Source organism: Apodemus sylvaticus, chromosome 18 (genome assembly GCF_947179515.1).
Source record: "Apodemus sylvaticus chromosome 18, mApoSyl1.1, whole genome shotgun sequence".
In the NCBI taxonomy this organism is placed as follows: domain Eukaryota; kingdom Metazoa; phylum Chordata; class Mammalia; order Rodentia; family Muridae; genus Apodemus; species Apodemus sylvaticus.
Window position 1 is genome coordinate 68,250,320 of NC_067489.1, and position 25,796 is coordinate 68,276,115.

At 40.3% G+C, this 25,796-nt stretch overlaps 1 pseudogene; it reads right to left on the bottom strand.

The window, feature by feature from the left end:
- Positions 1-4,210: 4,210 nt before the first annotated feature.
- On the bottom strand, positions 4,211-12,586 carry LOC127668503 (sorting nexin-18-like; annotated as a pseudogene).
- Between the last annotated feature and the right edge of the window lie 13,210 nt (positions 12,587-25,796).

Genomic DNA, 25,796 nt, shown 5'->3' on the forward strand with positions numbered 1-25,796 from the left:
GTCACTATATTTTATAATATAATAGAAATGTTTATGATAATATTAATGTATGCAGATAATATTTCATATAATTCCACTCCTTTTATGATACATAAGAAATAAAGATAATAAAAAAGAAATAAGAAATAAAATTGACAAAGAAATAAGAAAAAATTGACAAAGAAGGATTGTGTCTTATTTTTGTTATTAGAATGCATGAGTAAATATTTTTGTCTCCTCTTCCTTACACATTTCTGAAACTTGATGAGAGGGCTTTAATCTGGGAATCTCTGTCAGGGCTGAGCGAAATGAAAATGAAAATTGTTATGAGATTCTATCCTTCAGTAGTCATAATGTCTAAGATTAGTAAAAAAAAAAAAAAAGGCAGCAAATGATAGCAAAGATGATGGGGAAAACCAAAGACTTTTGCTGTTGGTTAGAGTAAACACTGGACGAGTCCTTGTGAAATTCATTGTGGTGTTTTCCCAAAAGGAAGAAAGTAAATGTTCCAAAAGATCCAGCTATATCAATATTGGGCATATATGCCATTGACTCTGTATGTTACTACAGATATTTCCTTATATATGTTTATTTCTGTTTTATTTATAATAACTAGAAAATGGAAACTGTCTGGATGTGCATCACCTGACAAACAGGTAGTAACAACATGTCACATTTACACAATCAAACAGCATTCATCCACTAAGAAGAGCGAAATCATGATACTTGCAGATGAATGGGCAGCACTAGGAAAAACTTGAGGAAGGTTGTTGTGATGTTGGCATGAAAATTGCCCAAGGCATCCTGTATGTTTGTGTTTTAGACAGGATGGATACAGCCTAATTTATGCTTACACAATGTGGACTTAGAGAAGAAATCCATGCTGTTTTGAGAAACCTATTCTCCTATACAACCATATAACACAATGTCACTAATTAGTGTGGTTGTTACAAGCCAAGGCTTAAGCCAATATATTCCAAAAGGATTGAACGATAAACAAATTTTGAGTGTGAATTTAATATATCTCTCTCTTTTAAAATTATCTTTAATCTTCTTTTACTGGGCAGTCTTCATCCCTTTCCTGTTCTTCCTTCCTACAGTTCCTCTTCCCATTCATCCTGAAAGGATAAAAAATACATCCTAACTCTCCAATGACCCAAAAAAGTCAGAAGTTTGAGACACTGCTCTTTGTTACAAACTAGGTGAAAGGTCACATTCCAGAGACTACCCTTAGAATCTAGGCAAGAGGGCCTTGAGATCCAGAGCTGAAACGGGCATGTGAACAAGCACACACACACACACACACACACACACACACACACACACACTCACACTCACACTCACACTCACACACACACACAAACACACCCAGAGAATTGCCCTTTTTATGTCTTTAAAGAATTAAAAATGGAAAAACCTCCCATGCTCATGGATCGGCAGCATTAATATAGTTAAAATGGCCATTTTGCCAAAAGCACTATAAAAATTCAACACAATACCCATCAAAATTTTAACTCAATTCTTCATAGAGTTAGAAAGAACAATTCTCAAATTCATCTGGAATAACAAAAAAGCCAGGATAGCTAAAACTATTCTCAACAACAAAAGAAATTCTGGGGGAATCAGTATCCCTGACCTCAAGCAATACTACCTAGCAATAGTGTTAAAAACTGCGTGGTATTGGTACAGTGACAGGCAGGAGGATCAATGGAACAGGATTGAAGATCCAGAAATGAACCCACACACCTATGGCCACTTGTTCCTCGACAATGGGGCTGAAAACATCCAATGGAAAAAAGATAGCCTTTTCAACAAATGGTGCTGGTTCAACTGGAGGTTAGCATGCAGAAGAATGGGAATTCATCCATCCTTGTCTCCTTGTACTAAGCTCAACTCCAAATGGATCAAGGAACTCCACATAAAGCCAGACACTCTGAAGCTAATAGAAAAGAAACTGGGGAAGACCCTTGAGGACATAGGTACAGGGGGGAAGTTCCTGAACAGAACACCAATAGCTTATGCTCTAAGATCAAGAATTGCCAAATGGGACCTCATACAATTACAAAGTTTCTGTAAAGCAAAGGACACCATCAAAAGGACAAATCGGCAACCAACAAATTGGGAAAAGATCTTTACCACCCCTACATCATATGGAAGGTTAATATCCAATATATACAAAGAACTCAAGAAGTTAGACCCCAGAAAACCAAATAACCCTATTAAAAATGGGGTACAGGGTTAAACAAAGAATTCTTACCTGAAGAACTTCAGATGGCGGAGAAACATCTTAAAAAATGCTCAACTTCATTAGTCATCAGGGAAATGCAAATCAAAACACCCCTGAGATTTCACCTTACACCAGTCAGAATGGTTAAGATTAAAAACTCAGGAGACAGCAGTTGTTGGCGAGGATGTGGAGAAGAGGAACACTCCTCCACTGCTGGTGGAGTTGCAAATTGGTACAACCACTCTGGAAATCAGTCTGGTGGTTCCTCAGAAAACTGGGCATGTCTCTTCTGAAAGATCCTGCTATACCACTCCTGGGCATATATCCAGAGGATTCCCCAGCATGTAATAAGGATATATGCTCCACTATGTTCATAGCAGCCCTATTTATAATAGCCAGAAGCTGGAAAGAACCCAGGCATCCCTCAACAGAAGAATGGATGCAAAAAACTGTGGTATATACACAATGGAGTACTATTTAGCCATTAGAAACAATGAATTCATGAAATTCTTAGGCAAATGGATGGAGCTGGAGAACATCGTACTAAGTGAGGTAACCCAGTCTCAAAAGATTGGTATGTACTCACTAATAAGTGGCTATTAGCCTGGAAAACTGGAATACCCAAAACATAATCCACACATCAAATGAGGTACAAGAAGACCGGAGGAGTGGCCCCTGGTTCTGGAAAGACTCAGTGTAGCAGTATAAGGCAAAACCAGAACAGGGAAGTGGAAGGGATGGGTGGGAGAACAGGGGGAGGGAAGGGAGTTTATGTGACTTTCGGAGAGTGGGGGCCCCGAAAAGGGGAAATCATTTGAAATATAAATAAAAAATATATCGAATAAAATTAAAATACATCGTAAAAAAAAAAAGAAAAAAAGAGAGAGAAGAGACAATATCAAGGTAGAATATTGGACATACCTGGGGGAGTGAGAGAAACACTGCCTTCATAAAGCAAAGGGTGCTTCTATAACATTTTGGGAGTTATCTTAGTGCAGAATCTGATGGAGATGTTTGGGAAGGAATGGAAATCTAAGGAAAATGAATAACAATTACTTTACTTCCTGTTCAGGTAAAAGTAAGGGTTAGTGTGGCTATTAACAATCCTGATAGGAGTTACTAGTCAATGGAGTGCCATTTTCTTTTCCCGTAGGCAAGGGAAATGACTCTAATCTCTGAACAAGATTACTTTTTATTAAATACTATTTTTGGTTTTGATCTTTTTAGTTTGTTTGATTCTAACCACCAGGAATCCATATGTAATCTATCTTGAGCTGGGCAAATCTTGGGATTTTAGAATATATGGACTCCCTGAGAACTAATTAGATTTAATTTTTAGGAGAACCTGGTTATTCCCTTGACCTCAACATAAATTAGCTACATAAACTTTATTGAATCCTAATAAGTGTGTGTCTTCTTCTATAGGCTTCAAAGATTCCTGTGATTTTTTTCATGCATTAGACTCTAAGGTTCACAGTGCTGATGAAATCTACATGCTGTCCTTTTCACATTCACTTTGAATAGGTTTAAAAAACTAGAAACTGAGAACCTTTGGAGTTGTATATATATCCTAATGCCTTAGACAAATATTTCTCATATTGTTGCACATATATTATTGTGGTTATCTATCTATCTGTCTATGTATCTATCTATCTATCTGTTTGTGAAAATACGTTATTCCTTACAATTTTTCAAACAATTACAAAAAATATTTTTGAAGCCACTAAGTCTAAGAAAAGGCAATGTATGTGTCAGTGTGTCAAATGACATGAGCCTTAGATAATTGACATCACAATTGTCCATCAGTCTGACTACTAAATGAGCCTCAGACCTCAGTAGTTTGTCTACCAACTATAGTCACCAATTTGATGTTTAATATGAAGAAGGCAAAATAAAATTTAAATTCTATTGAAAGATTCTCACTTCCAGGCTCCACAGAAAAGGTATTTTTATATCTAATTTGAATCTCATAATAGACTAACCATATCAGGAATTGTTATCTATTTATTCCTCCACAAAATGGATTTCCCACTTCTTGGTCACTTTTTGGGAAAATATTATTTGTTGTTGTAAAAACTGCTGCATCTGTGATTTAAAGTCTCTTACTCTAATTTGATGGAAGTGATGAATCTCGGCCAATGTGGTAAAGGAGATAGTGTTACAGCGGTCTGGAATGACATCAGCTTTATGACCTCCATCTTCCCTTCTTCCCTGTGTAGCCAACTCTCCTTTCCTTTGGTAAGAGCTCCTTTCTGAACATGGATGATGTCTGGGAAGTTGGCCAGGTGCCCCTGATACAGTGCTAACAGTCCATGACCAGGTCCATGGCCTGCCTGGGCTGCTCAGCGAAGAGTTGGCTGATGGCGTCATAGGCGTCTCCAGGGAAAGCAATGGCCTGGTTCAGACCCGCGGAGAAGGCCTGCTGATGCAGCTCAAAGGCTTAGCTGCGGCCCAGGAAGGACTGGCCCACCTTCTGATGCTCCTTCTTGAAGCCAGACACCTGCTTGCGGGCGCGCGCGAACTCGTTGGCAGTGTGGTTGAGCTGCAGCGCGTTGTCATCCACCTTGGGGAAGGATTTGAAGCAGTAGATCTTGCTCTCCACCTCCTGCAGGTCCAGGGCTGCGACAGGTGGTGTGCTCAGAGTGAGGAAGAAGTTGGAGCCACCATCTCATCCTTCTCAGCCTTCTGCTTACCCTGTTTCCAGGCCTTCTCATCAATGCTGCTGGGACAGCTCAGGAAATGCTGGAAGACATGGCACTGCACCAGCACAGGGTGGCTGGCCATGTGGTTCATCCAGTAGATCAGACCCTTCCTGCGCTTGGAGATGAAGTCCCCCTCGAAGCGCCTGGTGGCCTGCTTCTCGGGCAGATGGGGCACCGAGATGACGGGAAATTTCTCTGCCAGGTGTGCATACAGCCAGTCCAAGTGCTGATAGCACCTGTGCACGGGCACCTGGGTATGCATGGGCACCAGCTTGTGAGAGATGCAACTCTTCAGCCCTTGAACTTGGTCTGCTAGGTGGGGTCGTAGATGGCGCACTGGAAAGGGTAGGGGCTCTCCTGCCACTCGGGCCGTAGGGACCCAGCACCATGCACAGCTTGTCCCCATCCTTCACGAAGTCTGATGCCTCTCTCTCAGCACCAAGGCCTCCAGGCCCCACCTGACAGAGGTGGAGAAAGATTGAGGTTGAGGCTCACGGAGGCGGAGCTCTGGCTCCAGACACTTGCTGAGGCGGGGGCTCCAAGACGCCGCGTGAGCCCAGCGACAGGTCCGAGCATGTGGACACAGGTACCCGCTGGCCGCGCTGCCACCCGCCGCTGCTGAGTCTGCGAGGTCTGGGTACGCGCCGCTGCCCAGCGCGCCTGGCTAGTCGGCCACCGTGGAGCTGTCGTCCCACTCGTCATCCCAGTCATCATCCCTGCCTAGGCTGGCCTGGTGACCACAGAGGAGCTGCTGGGGAGACGGCTGTAGGGCGCCCCTGCTGGAAGGAAGCTGGCGATGCCAGCTGCCAGCAGCTGGAAGGCAGCAGGCAGCGCAGCAGGCAGAGGCTCAAAGCCGCCGGGCGGCGCGTTGGCAGAGCGGGAGGAGCTCCCTGGCCGCAGTCTGCCGGTGGGCCAGGCTCGGGCATGCAGATCACCTGTATGGAGGAGGACGGGAGGAGACCGCAGTGGCCGAGGCTGCTGATCCCTTCGAGCCAGCCCTCCATGTCCTGCTCGCTGCACTAGCTCGACACCTCCTGCTCCTGCAGTGAGATCTCAACAGGGTTCTCCGACTTAAAGCCTTAGAGCGCCTGGGCACGCAGCACCACGTTCCTGAGCCCTGCGCCCCGAGCTCTGGCCAGTCCAAGGGCTCAGCGGTCACTATCCGCGTCCCTGAACAGGAAGGGAGCTTGGAAGGAGCTTGGAAGGCAGCACAAGGTCCACTTCCTGCTCTGCTCTCGCCCTCCCTGCAGATCCCCTCTGCTAGCAGGAGCTACTGCTGCACAGGCTGCTTCTGGCCAGGGTGGGGCCCGGGCCTCCCCTCAAGGTTTTCTTACCACTGGCCCTTTGCATGTCTGTGCCTGGATGAGTACAGAAAGTGAATCTCTAAGTGTCCTTGTTGCAATGCTTACATTCCATTCCACATCTGTCCCAGACACACACTTTTTCTTCACATCTATTAGATCCTTCCCTATTATTCTCACCACTCCTTGCTTGTTGGTCTAAGTGAAGACACAGATTATGTTTTTTCATATCACAGCTGGCCCTGTACACATAGACACAACCCAATCTCCAGACCGACTTGCTGCTAGCCAGAGCAGAGTTGTAAGTGAGGTGGTACTATAAGTACAGGACTAGGCTGAGGGGCCAGGTCATCACTTGTAAATGTTCCTAGATCAAAACATGAGGAGGACACAAAGTATTCTGATCTCCAATGCTCTGTGGAGTAGAAATTAATTTATAGACAGGGGGTGAGGCTCCAGACATGGCTCAGTACTCAAAAAACATCTCATTCAATCAGAACTTATTTGATCTCAGCACCTATATGTTTGCACATAAGTTCTGTACTCAATTTCTAATTTCCTTGGGTGACCTTGGCTCTAATAATGAATTCATATACACCTACATATAGACCAAAAATTCACATGCACAAATTCTTCTGAAAAAAATAGAAATCCATGAACATAGAACTCTGTAACCGTGTACTGGCTCATGAGCCTGCCTGGGTCTCCTCAGTCTTGATGCATGTACCTAAGGGGAGGTGGGGTGGGGGATCAGGCAGAGAACCCATGGGGAAGTAGAGAGTGTGGAGTTCTAGGGGAAGCTTAAAGTCCCTGAAAATCCCAAGACAGCAAGAGAAGGAGAACATGGAATATTTTAGCCAGGTGTGTATGGACTTCCTACTCAGCCATTAGCTCTCCTTGATTTGAATCAGAAAGAATAATAGTATTTGTGTTGTAGACTCTGAATGTGTTTTCTGAGGAGACCTTGTGGCTACAAGTTGAGGACCTGTTGGAGATAATAAAAGATAGAAAATCTTGCCGATTTTCCTATTGTTTAGCGTCCTGAGCATAGGCCCCTCAGGAGTTGCTCTAGGAGTTTAGTGTGACTGGGATAAACTACGTATATATGTTTTGGGCTGAGTTAAATGCCAAATTTAAACAGTGCCTAAAGGAACATGGGATGCGGAAATTCAGCAATGAAGAAGGAACAAATGTTCTGAACTTCATGATAGTTTAGGTAGAAAGTTGCTAATATCTTTCCTTTCTTTTTCACTAAGGTTCAAGGTAATCAGATAAGTCACCCAGAAGACAAAAAGTATGCTATTCTGCCTTACATCTCAAGTCCTGCTTCTTGGGATAGAGAGAGAAGTACACCAAGACATCTAGGCAGTTTGGATTACATAGTTAGACCTGATCGCAAGTAAAGCCAATTCTAGAGAGGAGAGAAGGGCTGTGCTGATATGTTGGTGATTCTCCATCAACAAGCAAAGAACCTCTCAGGTGATTTCATTAACACACTTAAAGAGCAGTTTATCCTCCTTGCTGCTGATATTTTCCTGTTAGCATAGTAAGAGGCATTTGTAGTCTATGAGGTGTCAGGTACAGTGACCTGTCTGAATGACAATCATGCATTTTTGAGGTAGGATATCCATATAAGGCAGGCTGGCCACATGATTTTCTTGCCTTAGCTTCAGTGAGCTTTGAGTGACAGTGCTGTTGATGTTCTATTTAGGCCAGAGTTACTGATAGAGCATGCTCAAGTTCTGGAGAACCAAACTCCACACATCACCAATATAGCTGCCATAAGCTAAAAGATACTAAATGGTTACACAAAGGCACAGGTGACAAGAAAGACTCATTGCTCACAAGCTCTGTTGCTGTGATCTCTTAGTTGACTTACCTTTAAATGGTCAAGAGAGATTCAGAGGGAGCAGCGGGATGAAGTTCTCCACAGACTGAATGGAGCCACCTGAGGAGACAGAGATTCTAAGATGAATGAGGGAAGTGTCATGCCTGTCACTTACTGTTGAGTGCCTCTCCCCTCTGCATTGTGAGAGCACTATGCATCTATCTCCATCTGTGACATGGCTTTCTAGATAGACGTATCAGGCTGAAAGACGGGCCACCACACTGGTCCTGCAGTTGGCATTCCAGGACCCTTAGCCATTTTATCCAGAGATATCTGAAAGAGAGAACATGATTGGACAACTCTTAGGGTCCCACACATTTTGTTTGAAGTCCAGGAAAAGGAGGAAACAGTGGATGCCACAGTTATCATGAACTAACACACAAGTCCCGTTTCTTGGCGGCTCAGGGCAGTTTCTCAAGTGTACAGTAGAGAAAATGGCTATACAATTGTAAACAACCATTTTGCAGTATATGTGTCTACATGTGCCTCTCTGTCACGGGAGGTTTCTCCAATTGTGTGTGATACATGAGTATGTACAGAGATGAGGGTCTCCATGAGTGAGAGATTATGCTTGTAGATGTGAGCATTCATACATGTGTACTTAGTTCTGTGTGGGCCTTCTCTGCCTCTATGCATACAGCACAACCAATAAATCAAAGATTTTGTTCTCAGGGGCTCTTTTGCTGCCCTGAGAGCCCGTTACCAAGGCTCAAAGGGTATTTGGGCAAGAGAAAGATGTGAGAAGGCTGGGCTACACTTGTCAGGCAGGAAGGTCAATTGTGTTTGGAAGAGGGATGGAAGATTCTCTGGATTCCCCTATTTAGGAAACCATGAAATTGTCTATCAGTTTAATCATCCATATACCCAAGAAGCTGCATCACATACTGTTTTGCAGGTGTGTGTTGTTGTGAGCATAGGTGAAAGCAGGGCTTTTCACAGAGCAGCTTACAGCATAAATAAAACATAGATTTCTGTATAGGTCAAAACTGTAGGCATTTTGACGGGATAGCTCATTTCAACTTACTTCAAGTTGTACAACAATCTACCTACCCATTTGGTTCTCACTGTTTACAGCTCTATTCCCTATCTTCTGCTTCCATCAGTATCTTTTCATACTCCTGCATCTGCTTTTGTCCCCTCTGTCTGTCTCAGGCCCTGGTCAACCCCAGTAGTTTTGACCTGACTATTGGCTGTCAGATATTGGTAATTAGCAATCAGCAGTAAGGCAGTGCAAGAATATCTATTGGATTGCCACCAGGCAATGACATTCATATTTTGAGCAGCTGTAGATCAGCAAAATTTAAAATCTAAAACACAGTGATGGTTCAGAAATGACAGCATCAAACTCCTGCCATCACTTAGCTCTTTGTCACTACAGATTTAACAATTGAAAATACAGAGATGCACCTTCATATACAGTAAGGAATGTCACCTGAACAGTGGGTGGATATGTGCACACAGCATGCAAATATGGAGGTCACAAGAAAATTTCAGATGTTGCTTTATGTTACCTTCCCCTTTCATAGTTGTGAGCCAGCTTATGAGGTACTAGAAACTACAGTTGGATCTTCTGCAAGAGCAGTACATGCTCTTAATCACTAAAGCATATCTCTACCTCTCATCTAAGATACTTAGTATTTATTGGCTTGTTTGTTTGATATGGATCACTAAAGGGATAAAGGTTTGGAGGCCAGCAGATAATTTCAGGAAGGGGGTTCTCTTCTAGATCTGTATATTTAATTTGAGAATGAAACTTAAGTTACCAAACAGAAAAGCTCAACAAAGTAAGACTTAGCAAACAGACAGAAGGAAAGAGCTCAAGAGAAGACACAAGGAACTGAGACATATTTTTACACATTCAGGAGTCCTATAAAAATACTAAACTGAAAGTTTTGGGGAAGACTTGTTTGCACACCCCAGTACACCCTATGTTTGCTGCCTCACTGTCTGTGTATACAAATAAGATTTGATCAGTTGACTTAGAAGGCTTTGTTCTCCTTGTGTCTAGTCTATCCTATGGAAAGTATATTATTTATTCTTATTTTACTACTTCAGGATTTCCTGAACTCTGAGGAGAGGTATTTAATTGAAGTATCTCATATAGAGTGGTGTGCTGCTCTCTCTCTCTCTCTCTCTCTCTCTCTCTCTCTCTCTCTCTATCCCTCTCTCTCTCTCCTCTGTGTGTGTCTGTCTGTTTGTTGGTCTTTCTGTATGTATCTCTGTCTCTCTATCTCATAATGTCTGATTGTTTGTATTTGTTCCCATCAGATACAAGAAAAACCTCCTCTGATGGCTAAATAAGGCACTGATTTATGAGTATATCAGAATATCACAAGAACCAACTAAAGTGTTACATTTATTTATATATGCATATATTTTTAGATCTGTAGGATTGATATTATTTAAGTGTTTTGAATATCTAGTTTCTGTTCTTGGCCACTCAAGCAGTGTCAGATATGTGTGTAAATCCGTTGAGGCACAGGAGTGGCAAAACTCCTCCCCTGAGCACCTCCAACTGCCAATTTCCATGCAGAGAACACTCTAACTGCCCTACAGGCCAGCCTCAGTCTTCCCCATCCATACTCCATCCTTACAGAGTAGCCCAAGCACACATGTTGAAATCCCACCAATCCCCATCTTCAAAGATTTGTGCCAAACCCCAAGAACAGGTATATATCCCTGTCTTCTACTCAGTTTGTTGCTGGCTTTCATCTGAGCACAGGCAGCCAGCCCAGTAGAAGTTAAGTTTGGTTCTTCCTCCCAGCCCCGTGCTCCCAGGAATAAGACTCAAACTCAAAATATATTTGCATATACTCTAGTCATATAGTTTGGCTAATTTCTGACTTGATCATAACAAAAATTAACCCATTTATTCTAATTCATATTCTGCTGTGTGTCTGGTTACCTTTGCTCAGATACCATGGGCCTGTCTTGTCACATATTCTCAGGTGAATCTTCCAATCAGCACTGTCCCAAAATACTTTCTGCTTCTGATATGTCCCACCTCCTACAGTCTGCCTAAACTATCGGCCAACAGAATTTAATTGACAGGTGTCTGATCTATACACACAGAAGATATTCTCTCCACATACCTCTCTGGGTTTTCCCCTCCCAACAAATCTGTGGTGTGAGATTTCTCTGGCTGTGTGACTCTGTAGTATTCCTTGTCTTCTGATTGCCAGGGTACTTTTCTATCCTTGCTGTAACATGTACAGAGCATCCCATCTCATATGGCATGGCCTAAACTCAGATGGTTTGTTTACTCCCACATCTTTTGTGTCACCATTACAGTAGCATATTTTGCAGTCAGGATTTTAAAAATATTTTTAGCATTTTTGTTTTTTGAGCATAAGTGTTTTGTATGAATGTGTGTGCGCACCATGTATGTCTATCAGCTATAGACGTCAGAAGGTCATTTCCGAGACCCTTGAAAATTCAGGAAGTTAGAGGCAGTTCTGGGCCATCCTATGAGAGCTGGAGACCAAACCTAGGTCATCTAGACAAACAGCCAATGCTCTTAATCACTGAGCCAAGCTCCCAACCTGACACTATTTTCTTTCTGTATCAACTGAAAGATACGTGAGGCATAAGAAATCATATTTTCATTTAAACAGAATATCTGTTCTTTCTTGCGTTGGACCTTACAGATTAAAAAAAAATGGGTATATGGGTTGCCTAAAATGAGGAGTCATGATAACATCCTTAGGAGAATATGCTATTCAGCTATACTACGGTTGCTCTTTTTACTCTGTGTTATATATCACTGACTGATTTTAGTGAATTGTTCACTCCGTAAAGATTTTTTTCTTTCTTTCTTTTTTCTTTTTTCTCCATATGCCTTAACCAGAAGAATGGTTGCAGATTGAGATATCAAAAATCCCAGAGAACTATATAATATATTCATATAACTCTGCATGTCTCTTATTTAAATTTCACATTCCTTTAAAAGTGCTTATTCAGTCAGTAGCTGCTGGAGGAGGCTCTTCTGCTGGGCCTGGGGGGTTCTGTAGTCCTTATGTGGGCTTTTGAGTTCCCAGTGGACCAGGCTGGTTCAGGTGAGGGTCCCTGCCTACCAAATTCACTGTACACTGGACGTCAGCAAACACCTGAACCTGCTGCACCTGTAGAGCTCCTCTAGTCCATAGTCACCACAGAAGAACTCTTCTGTCCTCTTGTCCTGGTTTCCATCTGTGTCTGTTGTGAGAATGTCAGTGGATGAGAGCTGGTTGCAGTAGAGGCCTGTGTGTCTCAGTGCTGGATCATTCATCTGCTCAGAGCACACAGTATTCATCCCCGGCATCTGCAGAGAGCTCATTTGCATCTGGACCATCATTAGATTCATGTTCTGAAGGTTCGCGTTTGCACCTGCCATGGACACGGTGAAGCTCATGTTGTTGTAAAATGCTGATTGTGCAGGTGCAGGCTGGCTCAGGACAGCTTGACTGAACACATTGCTGTTTCCCATTGCTCCCTGCTGCCAGGCCTTCATGTCTGGTGACTGGTACCCAGAAGTGGGCAGGGTTTGTTGGAGCAGAGAGCTTTGCTGGAGAGGTGCCGGGCATCTGCACCATGGAGCCCCCAGGGCTCAGCATCGGGGAGAAGCTGGCCTCGCCTTGGGGAACCAGTCCTGATCCCGAATACTTGAAGACATTCTGCTGCATCTGAGGACAGGACCAGGTGAATGGCGTCAGTCTCCAGCTTGCCCTGCCTGAAGAACAGGCATTTCAGCTGCTCTCCAAGGCAGCCAAGTTCTCCTCCTCCATGGCCGCCCCGCCCTGCTCGCTGCCCCGCCCCCCATATATTCCCCCTTTAGGGAGCAAATGGAATGAAATTAGTCATGCCCATAAAGAGGGGAACAACTTTGTATTAACAGACTTTCAGTAACACAATATAGGCTTTTTCAGACACAACTTCCAGGCTATAAAACAGGGAGGGAGTGGAAGAGAGAGAGGAGGAAGTAGGAATTCTACACTCTGGAACAGGATGCAGGCAGGGAAACATAGTTTATTATTTATACTTATTATTATTAAAATATTATTTAAACTATTGACAAGAATAGTTATCTGGAGTCCATTTGATCTAACGTGGTGGATACATGTCAACTCCCTCAAGTATAAATGAAGTATTTAGTAGAATAATGTTCAAGTTTATATTTAGAAGACATCCTTAAAAATTTAAAACTTAGAAATTTTGACAGTAATAATATGTATTTATAAATGTGTATATATGTATGCTTGTATATTAATTGCTATGTAGCCCTACATATTAATTCACTCTGTAGATTAGGCTGGCCTCCATCTAAGTGATTTGCCTGACTCTGCCTCCAGTTCCAGGATTAAAAGTATCTACCACTAATCCAAGCCACTAGCATCAATATTTTAAAAGCCTGAAGAACCAGGTCTACATTAATAGCCTATTAGAACTCTATTCATTCCTGTTAAAATTGTGAACTTTAGAAGTTTTCATCTAACAATAGCATAGGAGAGGAAATCTGAAACATTATTACCTTTAGTTGCTTTCTTACACTTTTATAACTTTCGTTTACAAATCGTAAATCAATGTTTAGAACACTAATTATTTAAGCGTTTACTTCCTTAAAAATTCTAAGGAATTGTACTTGCAGGTTTTAAGCTGGTTTATAGACCTTCACAATTTACTTTAGCTTGAAACAGTTTCAATTCATTTACCAGGAATCCCAGATGTTGGTTAACTGAGAGTAGTGATTGCAAAGCATTATTTTTAAATAAATTAAGAGTAAAAAGTTTACATAGAACTTGTTTTGTGAGATTGTCTCTTTAAGAGGGAAGTAGGTCAACAAGGTACACTGTGTTTCTCTTTCTCAGCAAGAGGCCTACAAGTTTTAGAAAACTGTAACCTGGGGCCCCAGTTAAATGAATTAGAAAGGCAGCTATTGTCTTGGTAAATAAACTTAGGTGTCTGCCCTGTTAAAGCTACAGTTAGTAAATCCACATCCTCAAAACTCTGAAAAGAATAGATTGTAGCAGAAGTATAAACCAAATTGTCTCTGTTTCTACTAAAATTGCAAAGACTTGCAGGCTACCTAGATATTTGTCCTGGCTTCCATGGTCAACAAGATGGCTTCCTTGGCCAGTCTTTAGCTGTCCTACAGGAAAGCATTAAGTCTTCTGTTGCTGCTCAAGATAGCATGGGCTTTCAGCAGCCAGAAGCAGAAGGTTTGAGAGATGTTCCTGTAGAGAATGTACTTGGGAAAACTGACCTTATTTGACAAGGCAGAGTGTCCACAGCCTGAACAGAGCCCTGCTGGAGGGAGAGGCATGGGCACAGTTCTGTCTAGTGTTAACCACGATCCAGTTGCAGTGTTTATCATGCCCATGTGTCGATTAAATCACTGAATAGTTTGAGGATCATTTATTAAGTAAGCCTGATTTTAAATAAACTTTCCTTGGTTTTAGTTATTAGTTTTAGGATTAACAGGGAGCTAAATAAGCATTGTCACCCATAGGAATGCAGTAACTCTTTTCAAATTAGTGGCATTCATAAGAGTAGGAGTTTACAGTTCTATTCCTGTTAAATTTGAGCCTTACAATTTTGAGTTGAGGATTTAAACTGAAGATCTTTTGGCATCAAAATAAAATGTTTAACCATAAATATACTGCATAGAGAGCCTGGGAAATATTCTTGATACTTTATACGGTGCAACTTTATAGAATATCAGATTCTTGGACACTGCAATTTACCCAAACAGCTACATCTCAGTAAATTGAGCAAACAAAGCATACAGACAGCACACACCCAAGAGATTCTCCACCATCCCACAAGGACACTTGCACAACTATGTTCATAGCAACTTTAATTATAATAGCCAGAAACTGTAAATATACGATATGTCCTGCCTACAAAATGTACAGGGACAATAATAGCGACTGAGGGAATTGCCAACCAATGATTGGCACAAATTGGGACCCTGCTCATGGGCAAGAACCAGTCCCTGAAAGTATTAATGATACTCTCTTATGCTTACAGAGAGGAAGTAACTGTAACTGTCCTCTGAGGGGTTCCACTTATTACCCAATGGAAACAGAAACAGACTCACTCCCAAATATTAGACAGAATTTGGAGAGTCTTATTGTAGACCTAGGAGAAGGATTGAGGGATCCAACAAGGACAGGGATTCCAATGGAAGACCAACAGTGTTAAGTATCTTAGATCCTTGGTGTCTGGCAAGGAGTGAACCACCCACCAATGGGAGAACATGAGCTGGCCCTAGGTACCATACATATACGTAGCAGATGAGCAGCTTGGTCTTCATTCAGGACTCCAACAACTTGAGTAGGGTCTTTCCCTGAGCTTGTTGCCTGTCTGCCTCTGGATGCCATGCTCCTAAATGGGATCACCTTTTCTGGCCTCAGTGTAAGAATATGTGCCCAGTCCCTCAGTGATTTGAAGGGCAGGGCGTTGTTTCTTGGAAACTTCTAGTTGGGGGTAACACACAGAGGTCGACTGGGCAGAGGACTTGAATGAAGTTGCACTATGGAAGAGAGTAAGGGCTGATATTGGGATATAAAATAAATAAATGTGTTTTTTTCTTTTGAAAAAGAAAGCCGGTTGTGCATATCCTGATGAGGAAACCATAAACAGCATCTTTCACCAGGCTCTGCATCAGTTCCTGCTTCTAGGTTTCTGCAATGAGTTCATGTCCTGGTTGCATTCAATATGGGCTATAGTGAGGATGTGTAAGTTAAACTCTTTCCTCCCCTCCCAAAACTTAAGAAATGAAGAAAATATTTGGATTATTCATTTCTAATCCACCTTTCAAGAACTATTCATTATTTCCATTTGTGCTATGCTTAATGACAAGACCAATGGACTGCACAAGCTAAATCATTGATGTTTTCAAAATATTGCACTTGTTCTGTGTTGTCTCCTTGTGAATGTCAGATGTGTGAGTGTATTTGGATGTCTGTATGGTAGAATATGTGTGTTTGTGGGGTGGATATGTGCATGTGTGCTTCTCTGTGTGTATGGTTGCTGTGTTTTTTTTTATAGATATTGATTTAGACTTGAGCAGTTTTGTAGATTGTACAGCTTACTTTGGCTGAGTGAGCTGCAGGTAATCTGTTCTACATTAAAATACTTTACCATGTCCTGGTTGGCAAACATCATATGCTAAATGATATACTATATTCTCATTTGTGTCAAGCTCTATTGTTTTATGCAATGGTAAAGAGTGTAGAGACATCGTGGGAAAATAAGTGAGCTCATTCCAGGATAGACATTTTCCTCCACAGATTGCTGCAGAAGCACTGTGACTCTGAGTATGCATTACTGAATACTAGGTGTCCAGGTGTTTCACACTATAACTTACCCAGTCTCCTTGTTTAGAAAAGCTTCTATTTTATTTAACAGGAACTATCATTTACCTCTGAGCAACACATTTTGAGGACTGAAATAGCTGTTTTCAAGGATAGAAATAATTCTATTCATACCATTTTATCAATCTATAATAACATCCTCAATTTTAATTGTCCTTGAAACTCAAAGATGTTTAGCTATGAAATATAATTTACTCAGTTTCTGGAGATCAGATAATAAATGGTTAGTATATTGTCACTGAGACAGAATACAAGTGCCCAATATAATAAATGATAAAATATGGAAGAAGTCAAGGGATAGTGATGGTATTTACCCTAGTGTTGTCATTCCCTAATCTGTTGGTTGGATCCACAAATTGATCCCAGCCATACTCTAGCTCTGGTAGAATTATGCAAGCAAATTGGGGCCATACTGATGCGAATGTATTTCATCAAGGAAATACCCAGGAAAAACAAAGAGGCAAGAAAATGAAGGAAGAGAGGGCAAAGGACAGTGGGCTAGAGGGCAGGGCAGGCAGGCTTGTCATTTTAACTCTAAGTGCACAAGAATGTCCACTTGAGAAAGTTTTATAAATAAGGTTCCTTCCTAAGATGTTTCATTTGTTCATTTCACTGTGATTGAGACTCTAAAACTTTAGCAACTTTAATTATTGACTATCAACATATACATTAAAATAAGTTATTTTCAATAAAATGAATAAAAATAATTTTATTAACATTTTGAGCCTCTTTTCCCCCACATCCCTTTTTGGAGATAAATACTTTAAAAATAATAACTTTAGACATTTTTCCTAAATGTCTACATTTACCCCAGCAATATACCCCAGCAAGGGGATTTATCTTTTTTTATATCATGCAGTCAGCCTCAGTATAACACTTACAGTAGTTAGATAATTTTATTATGGACACTTTTGTGTTCTGATTTGGAAGTTGGAACCATTGTGCATGAGGAATATCTGTAGAATACTGTCCAATTCTTTATTCTCTGTTTTCCATAGATTATGGGAAATTTTCATCAAATTATAAGCATAACTGAACCACCATGAGTACTTGCCATACAATCTGGGAACTACTTCTGTGTTCGTATTCCAGCACTGAGAAGAGGAGCTTTATCAACCAGTTGTATCTGTGACGATTTCTACCTTATATGCGATATCCATGAAGTTCATCAATCAACATAAGATTTAACACAGCAGAGTTCATGCACAAAGTAATATTATTAATATAGTGAAAGGAATACCGAGAAAAAATGAAGAAAATCAAATAAAATACACCCACATTTCTCTACTCTAACACAAAAGTGGATATGTATGTTGGATCTTTATGCAGCTCTAAAGAAAATTTAATCATAAAGTTTTCAGAAGATAGGAAGATATTAGAATATATAATATTAAGTGAAATCACACAATCCCAGGAAGAAAGAAAGAAAGAAAGAAAGAAAGAAAGAGAGGGAGAGAGAAAGAGAGAGAGAGAGAGAGAGAGAGAGAGAGAGAGAGAGAGAGAGAGAGAGACTTGATCTATCATTTGCAGAACTTGGACAATAATACCTGTATATATATATGAACATAAATTAACATGTAGACAGAGAACAAGAAAGTCTAAACTTTAGATCACAAGGAAGATCTTTTCAAAGGTTATAGACATGAGTTATGAAAGAACATATAAACGTTACTTATTTTTCTAGGTATAACTCAGTCACTGTGTTTTTACTTATGGTGTCTCATATGTGAGGAAATATATTCAAAAGTGAAAGTGTACAATACCCTTCCAGAATGGACCAGAGCCCTGAGCATGGGCATTGAATTCCAAAGCCAGTCCCACAACACACAGAGGAAGCTCCACTCCCAGGGGCACTAACAAGCCCAGGCTTATAGAATCAGAGGTGGGGAGGATACAACATCTGCCCCAACACTAGAAGTACATGGGACAAATGGGACCCATGCACCCAGGAACTCCTCCTAACCAGTGGCACAGGTTCCTTCAGGTCTGGGCCAGTACTCTGAGGAGACCTTGACTGCAAACATGGCAGACAGTATCACACCACACAGAGGAAGCTCCACTCCCAGGTGCTCTAACATACCCAGGATTGCAGGATCACAGGATCAGAGAATCACAGAATCCCAGGAGCTTGGTCAGACCAGGATATCTTGGTCCCAAAGGCAGTTCCCAGGTGCTATGACATACTCGGGATCTCAGGATCACAGAGACATCTGAACTCTGAGGAATTCTGACAAAGCCAGGATCACAGCAAGGACAGGATCCAGTCAGACAAAGTATCAGCAAGTAGCACTAGAGATAGTCAGGTGGCCAGGGACAAGCATAAGAACATAAGCAAAAGAAACCAATGTTACTTCGCATCATCAGTACCCAATTCTCCAATCATAGCAAGTCCTGGATACATCATCAGACCAAAAAAGCAAGATACAGATCTAAAATCACTTCTTATGATGACGATAGAGGACTTTGAGAAAGACATAAATAACTCCTTTAAAGAAATACAAGAGAACATAGGTAAACAGGTAGAAACCCTTTAAGAGGAAACACAAAACTGCCTTAAATAAATACAGGAAATGAGGAAATGTAATCAAACAAAGAAAATGAACAAAACCATCCATGACCTTAAAATGGAAATAGAATCAATAAAGAAACCCCAAAAGGAGACAACCTGGGAGTTAGAATACATAGAAAATAGAACAGGAGGCAAAGATGCCAGCATCACCAACAGACGAAACGGGATAGAAGAGAGAATCTCAGATGCAGAAGATACCATAGAAAACATTGAAACAACAATAAAAATGCAAAATGTAAAAAGCTCATAACCCAGAACCTCTAGGAAATACAGGACACAATGAGAAAATCAAAACTAAGGATAATAGGTATAGAAGAGAGAGATCCCCAAACATACAGATCTAGTAAATATCTTCAGCAAAATTATAGAAAAAAACTTTCCTAACCTAAAGAAAGAAATGCCCATGAACATAAAAGAACCCTACACAACTCCAAATAGACAGGATAAGAAAAGGAATTCCTCCCATCACATAATAATCAAAGCGCCAAATGCTGTAAACTAAGAAAGAATATTAAAAGCAGTAGAGAAAAAATTCAAGTAACATATAAAGGCAGACCTATCAGAATTATGACAGATTTCTCATCAGAGACCATGAAAGCTAAAAGATCCTGGGCAGATCTCATACAGCCCCTAAGAGAACACAAATACCAGCCCAGAATACTATATCCAACAAATCTCTCAATCACCTTATTTGGAGAAATCAAGATATTCCTTGAAAAAGTGAAATTTGCACAATATCTTTCTAAATCCAGACCTACAAAGGATAATAGATTAAAAGGACAAAACACAAGGATAGAAACTACACCTTAGAAAAAGTAAGACAGTAATCTTCTTTCAACAAACCCAAAAGATCACCACAGAAACATAAAAACAGAAATTTCAAAGTCATCAGATGCTACTACAATAGCTTATACCCAACAGAATTGGAAAATCTGGAAGAAATGGACAATTTTCTAGACACACACCAGGTGCCAAAGTTCAAAGAGGATCAGATAAACCATCTAACCTGTCCTACAACTCCTAGGGAAATAGAAACTATCATTTATAGTCTACCAACTAAAAAAAAGCCCTGGACCAAACAGGTTTAGTGGAGAATTCTATCAGACATTCAAAGAAGTCCTAATACCAGTACTCTCCAAACTATTCCACAACATAGAAGGGATAGTTTGGAACACTAGCCAATTTGATCTATGAAGCTACACTAATGCTGGTACCAAAACCACACAAAGACCAAACAAAGAAAGACTACCTCAGACCCATTTCCCTTATGATCATTGATGCAAAAATATTCAATAAAATTCTTGCCAACCAAATCCAAGAAAATTATCATGATCATTTACCTTGATCAAGTAGGCTTCATCCCACAGATACAGGTATGGATCAATATATGAAAATCCACCAACATAATATACTACATAAATAAATTCAAAGAAATAAAACCACATAAACACTTCATTTGCTTTTGTTTGTTTGTTTTTGAGACAGGGTATCCTCTGTGTATTCGTGGCTGCCCTGGTCTCACTCTGTAGACCAATCTGGCCTAAAACTCAGAAATCTGCCTGCCTCTGCCTCCCAAGTGCTGGGATTAAAGGTGTGTACCACCACTGCCCAGCTTAAACATTTCATTAGATGATGAAAAAGCTCGAAATATCACCTAAATTTATTGATTGGCAGGATTAATATAGTAAAAATGGCCATCTTTCAGAAAGCATCTAGAGATTCAATGCAATCCCCTTCAAAATTCCAACTCAGTTCTTCATAGAACTAGAAAGAACAATTTGCAAATTCATCAGGAATTAAAAAAAATCTCAGGGTAGCAAAAATTTCTCCACAATAAAAGAACTTCAGGCAGAATCACCATCCCTGACCTCAACCTGTACTACAGAGCAGTAGTAATAAAAACTGCATTGAATTGGTACAGGGACAGGCAGGTAGATCAATGCAATTGAATTGAAAATCCAGAAACAAATCAAAACTACTATGGCCACTTGATCTTTTATAAAGAAGCTAAAACCATCCAGTGGAGAAAAGACAGAATATTTTCAAAACGTGCTGGTTCAACTGGCAGTTAGCATGTTGAAAATTGCAATTTGATCCATTCTTATCCCCTGTACAAAGCTCAAGTCCAACTGGATCAGGGACCTCCACATGAAACCAGATACAGTGAAAGTAATAGAAAAGAAAGTGGGGAAGAGCCTCAAGCATTTGGGCACAGGGGAAATTTTCCTGAACAAAATACCAATAGCTGATGCTGTAAGATCGAAAATTGACAACTAGGACCTTATAAAATTGTTAAGCTTCCGGAAGGCAAAGAAAAATGTCAATACGACAAAAAGGCGACTGAAAGATTGGAAAAAGATCTTTACCAATCCTACATCTGAAAAAGGACTAATATACAATATATACAACAAACTCAATAAGTTCTACTCTAGCGAAACAAATAAGCTTATTAAAAATAGAATACAGAGCTAAACAAAAAATTGTCAACCGAGAAATACTGAGTGGCCGAGAAGCACCTAAAGAAATGTTAAACACCTTTATTCAGGAGTGAAATGCAAATAAAAAAAAAAAAACCCTGGAGATTCCACCTCATACCAGTCAGTGTGTTTATCTCCATAACCATCTGGAAATAATTTCCATGTTTCATAGTAAATATTCAATGTTTACAGAAAGATGTGTATGTAAAACAAGTAATAATGTGTTTCTAATGTTCTCATAAATTGAACAAATATAAGTTAAAGTATAAAATCAAGAACCTAAATAAAATCATCATGACAAGTCAAATAGTCTGTTTTTTTTCTATCGTGGAAAATGTGGATCTGATGAGTTTATATGTAAGTAGGAAAATTTATGCTAAAATATGAAACAGCATATTCCTTATGCTATGGTATGCTATGGAGACAATAGTATGCTATATAAAACTTAATCAAATACATTCCACTCATTTACTTTAATTGGCTTATTTTCAAAGACAGAAGGTTTTCTGCCAACTTGCTGGACACTCTTATCGAACCTAAAATTAGTTGTTTTTTCCCCCATTTTTTCTTTTTTACCTAGGAATATAAAAAAGCAATGAGAGTGGTAAAGCATGGCTGGTGTCTGAAAGAATAAAACCTCCGGGAGAAAAACAGGGTCAGAGAGAGGAGCCTGCAGTAGGTACAACTTTGCAGTATCACAACTACTGAAATTGAAATCTTTTCTTTGTCTGAGAAGCAAGAAAATTTCACATGATTAAAAGAAAAAAGTTACATTACCCATAATCTTTTAAATAAGACAAAGCCTGTTATATAAAACAAAAGTAGTTAACATTTACATTTTTATTACTAAAATTATTAAAAGGTTCAACAAAGTGAAAAAAATCAAATGAAGAACTTCTCAAGCAATAAGGGACACTGGGATCACCACCATGACATGGGGAGTTGGGGAGGGCCTTGAAGGGAGCAGCCAGTCCCATGGCTCTGGAGCTCAGGTGTCCTTTTCAGATAGGAACTGTTTTCCACCTTGGTTTTTCATTAGACAAATGTTGGGACCTCTTTCAGAAATATGGCTGATAAATCTAGAAACACTTCAGTCATTTGGAAACAATGCTAGTTAGAGAAAGTTCTGTGATGAGCAACCAAACATTTCAGGGCCTTCTGTTACCTGGAGAAATGCCAGGACATGGAACATCCCTCTACATGTGACAATGACAAAAACATTAAATTAGATGTCATTACAGCTTACACAGTCGTAGATGCTAACTTAAGACAGGTGAACAGGCTCAGGGTGCTGGGACACACATGAGCTATAGATACAGTTAGTTCTCCTGCACTCCACTATGTTGAAAGACAATACCAACATTGCCTGGAGAGCTGTCTGGACAGTTACTAAACTCATGTACATACAGAACTCATCTACCAAAGGCAGAGGCACCTTACAGGGATCAAGTAGCATACAACGTATGACCATGTAATGGTTATATAAGACTCAAAGATCTGAACACAAAAACCTTATTTTATCTAATTGTTTAATATTTCAACCTTGCCATCATTTAGTAAAGTTAAACACCAATGATTAATAGGCAAACACAAAACCTAATTCATACCTCACAAAAATATTCTCAGGCTGCCAAAACAGTGCCATATGCCTGTTCTCACTCTTACTGTATTTCCTGAGCTTCTAAAATTTTAACTAAAAGCACGTTTTTGTCTGATCACCTGGATACAGGACACATGCTCCTGAGGCATAAAAGCAGTGCCTAAGATCTGTTTTCAGGCAAGCTACAAAATAGTCTTTCCACATTTTCTTGTTTGAACAAAATAATTTCCTTCACACACAATGACTGGAAAGGCAGTTGGGTGACAGTCACTGCCATTTAGTGACACATTTCTCAGTATTTTGTCCATGAGAAATCCATCTGAACTGCAGAGCCAACTCTGCACAAAGGCCTTGCTTTGTGGAATTTGCACTCTGGTGGAAAGTTTAACAAACCAATAAAACATTTCCTTTTCTCTGTGTGGTCTTCAATCCAGCATGCAGTGTAAAACCAAAACAAAAGCCAAAGTACAATCTAAAACTTTCTGTGTCTGCATTCATGGTTTCATTGCTTAAGTACAGACAGGACATGCGATCATTTGCTCTGGGCTGCCATTCCACATTTGGCCCTGCTAAACTGCCAACAAGCAGCCCAGGCAGGCCTGGGCACACCCTCCATGGATGGTCAGACTCACACGATTAGTTCTACCCAACCACAATTATAGTTCTCTGGGAAACAAGGTTGATTGCTAGAATTACCCCCAAAACAAACCACAAAGTTTTTTTGAGTTCTTTTTTTTTTTTTTTTTGCTTTTTGGGTTTTGGTTTTGTCAAGACAGGGTTTCTCTGTATATCCCTGGCTGTCTTGGAACTCACTCTGTAGAACAGGCTGGCTTTGAACTCAGAAATCTGCCTCCCAGAGTACTGGGACTTTTTAAGGCTTCTTTATTCAACCAGTTCTGATCTAAAACAATCACTATACAAGGCTGGTATCATACTTGTTATTTTGTTTCTTTCTGACTAACTACCAGGCTTAATCTCAAGCTGGCTAATAAAAAAAAACTTTGTTACAAAGCATGGCAAAGAAGGCTGTGAAATTGTCTATCCACAAATGGGTAATTTGAGTACAATATAAATATTTTTATAAAACTATAAATATATGTATACTGTCACATTTCTACAAAACATGAACAGAAAGGTACAAAAATTCCAGATTTTGTAAATTTTATTGCAGAAATATTTGTTTGAATGCTGAGCATTTAGAGCAAATTTTCTTCCATTTCCTTACAAGAGTAAGAGGCATAGAGTGATAGACAGAGCAGAGATACACATATAGAGAGACAGAGACAAAGTTCTAAAAGTAGAAAAGACACCAAACAGATTTCCAATACGAAAAGTAAATTAATATACTTCCATCAGAAACAGCCTTCCCCCCATTCAAAATCCCAGAGGCCATGTTTATTTGTGGAGAGGAACATAGATTCCATTCCTGAAGAGGCTTTCGAAGAAGCCTGAAAGTGATGGATGCCACAGGGTGCCTCAGCCAAAGACCGGCAAGGGTTCGAGGATGCTCCCAGGCCTCTCTGCCAAGGGGATTCTGTTCAGCTTGCCCACCTCCGCCTGCCAGGCTGGGATCTTCTTGGTTGTCATGTGTGGATGAGCATGCTTTGTCATGTGGTCACACTGTATGTAGTGCCAGTCACACACAGGACACACCAGCTTCTTCCCTCCAGTGTGAGTTCTGTGGTGGCAAGACAGGTCATCTGACCTTGCAAACTTGTTGTTTGCATAACATCACAGATGGAGGTAAAAGGTAAGTGTGTGCCCAAAGATGATCTTAAAGGTGGGAAATTTTGAAGTAGGTCTTGGGTCATGCTGTACAGCAGTGGCGATGTAACCAGAATCAGAGACAGGTGTGAGGGGTCTCAATTTTCACTTTTTCAACTCATAATTTCTAATCATGTCTTGGGGTAATATGAAAGAATAATATTTATTGAACAATGCTTTACAATCCTTTATTTTGGTAGTATAGAGTAAGGAAGGAGTCTGTATTATTGTAGAAGCCACTAAGCTATGACATTCACTCTCCTGGATGTCACCCTCACTGAATACTTTCTAAGAAGAAAATAATGGACTTACTGTAACAGAAAATATTTTCTGTCGTCTCACTACCAAAGCCTTGTAGCCTTTTTGTCCTTCTGTCAGACACATGGAACTTGAGAAGGAACTACTGGTTTGATGTCTAAGCTTACAAACTTTGAGTAATAAACAGACCTATAAATTAGATACCTACACTGCTATATTCTTTTCACTGGGGGGGGGGGAATCATTAAACTTAGGATTTTATATAAAAAGCAAACATTTATACAGTTTTCTTATATGCAGAACATGTTTCAACCAGTTTTATTTAATAATGCTTTTGTTCTTTTTTTTAATATTTTCTATATTTACATTTCTAATGTTTCCCCTTTCCATGTCTCCTCTTCATAAAATCCCTGTCCTATCGCCCTGCCCCTGCCTCTATGATGGTGCTCCCCCATCACCTACTATCAATAGGACAAAATGGCAACCAACAGATTAGGCAAATCTTTACCAGGCCTATACCTGATACAGAGCTAATATCCAATATATACAAAAAATTCAAGAACTTAGACTCCAGTGAACAAAATAACCCTATGAAAAAATGAGGCACAGGGCTAAACAAAGACTTCTTGACTGAGGAACACTGAATGGCTAAAAAGCACCTAAACAAATGTTCAAAA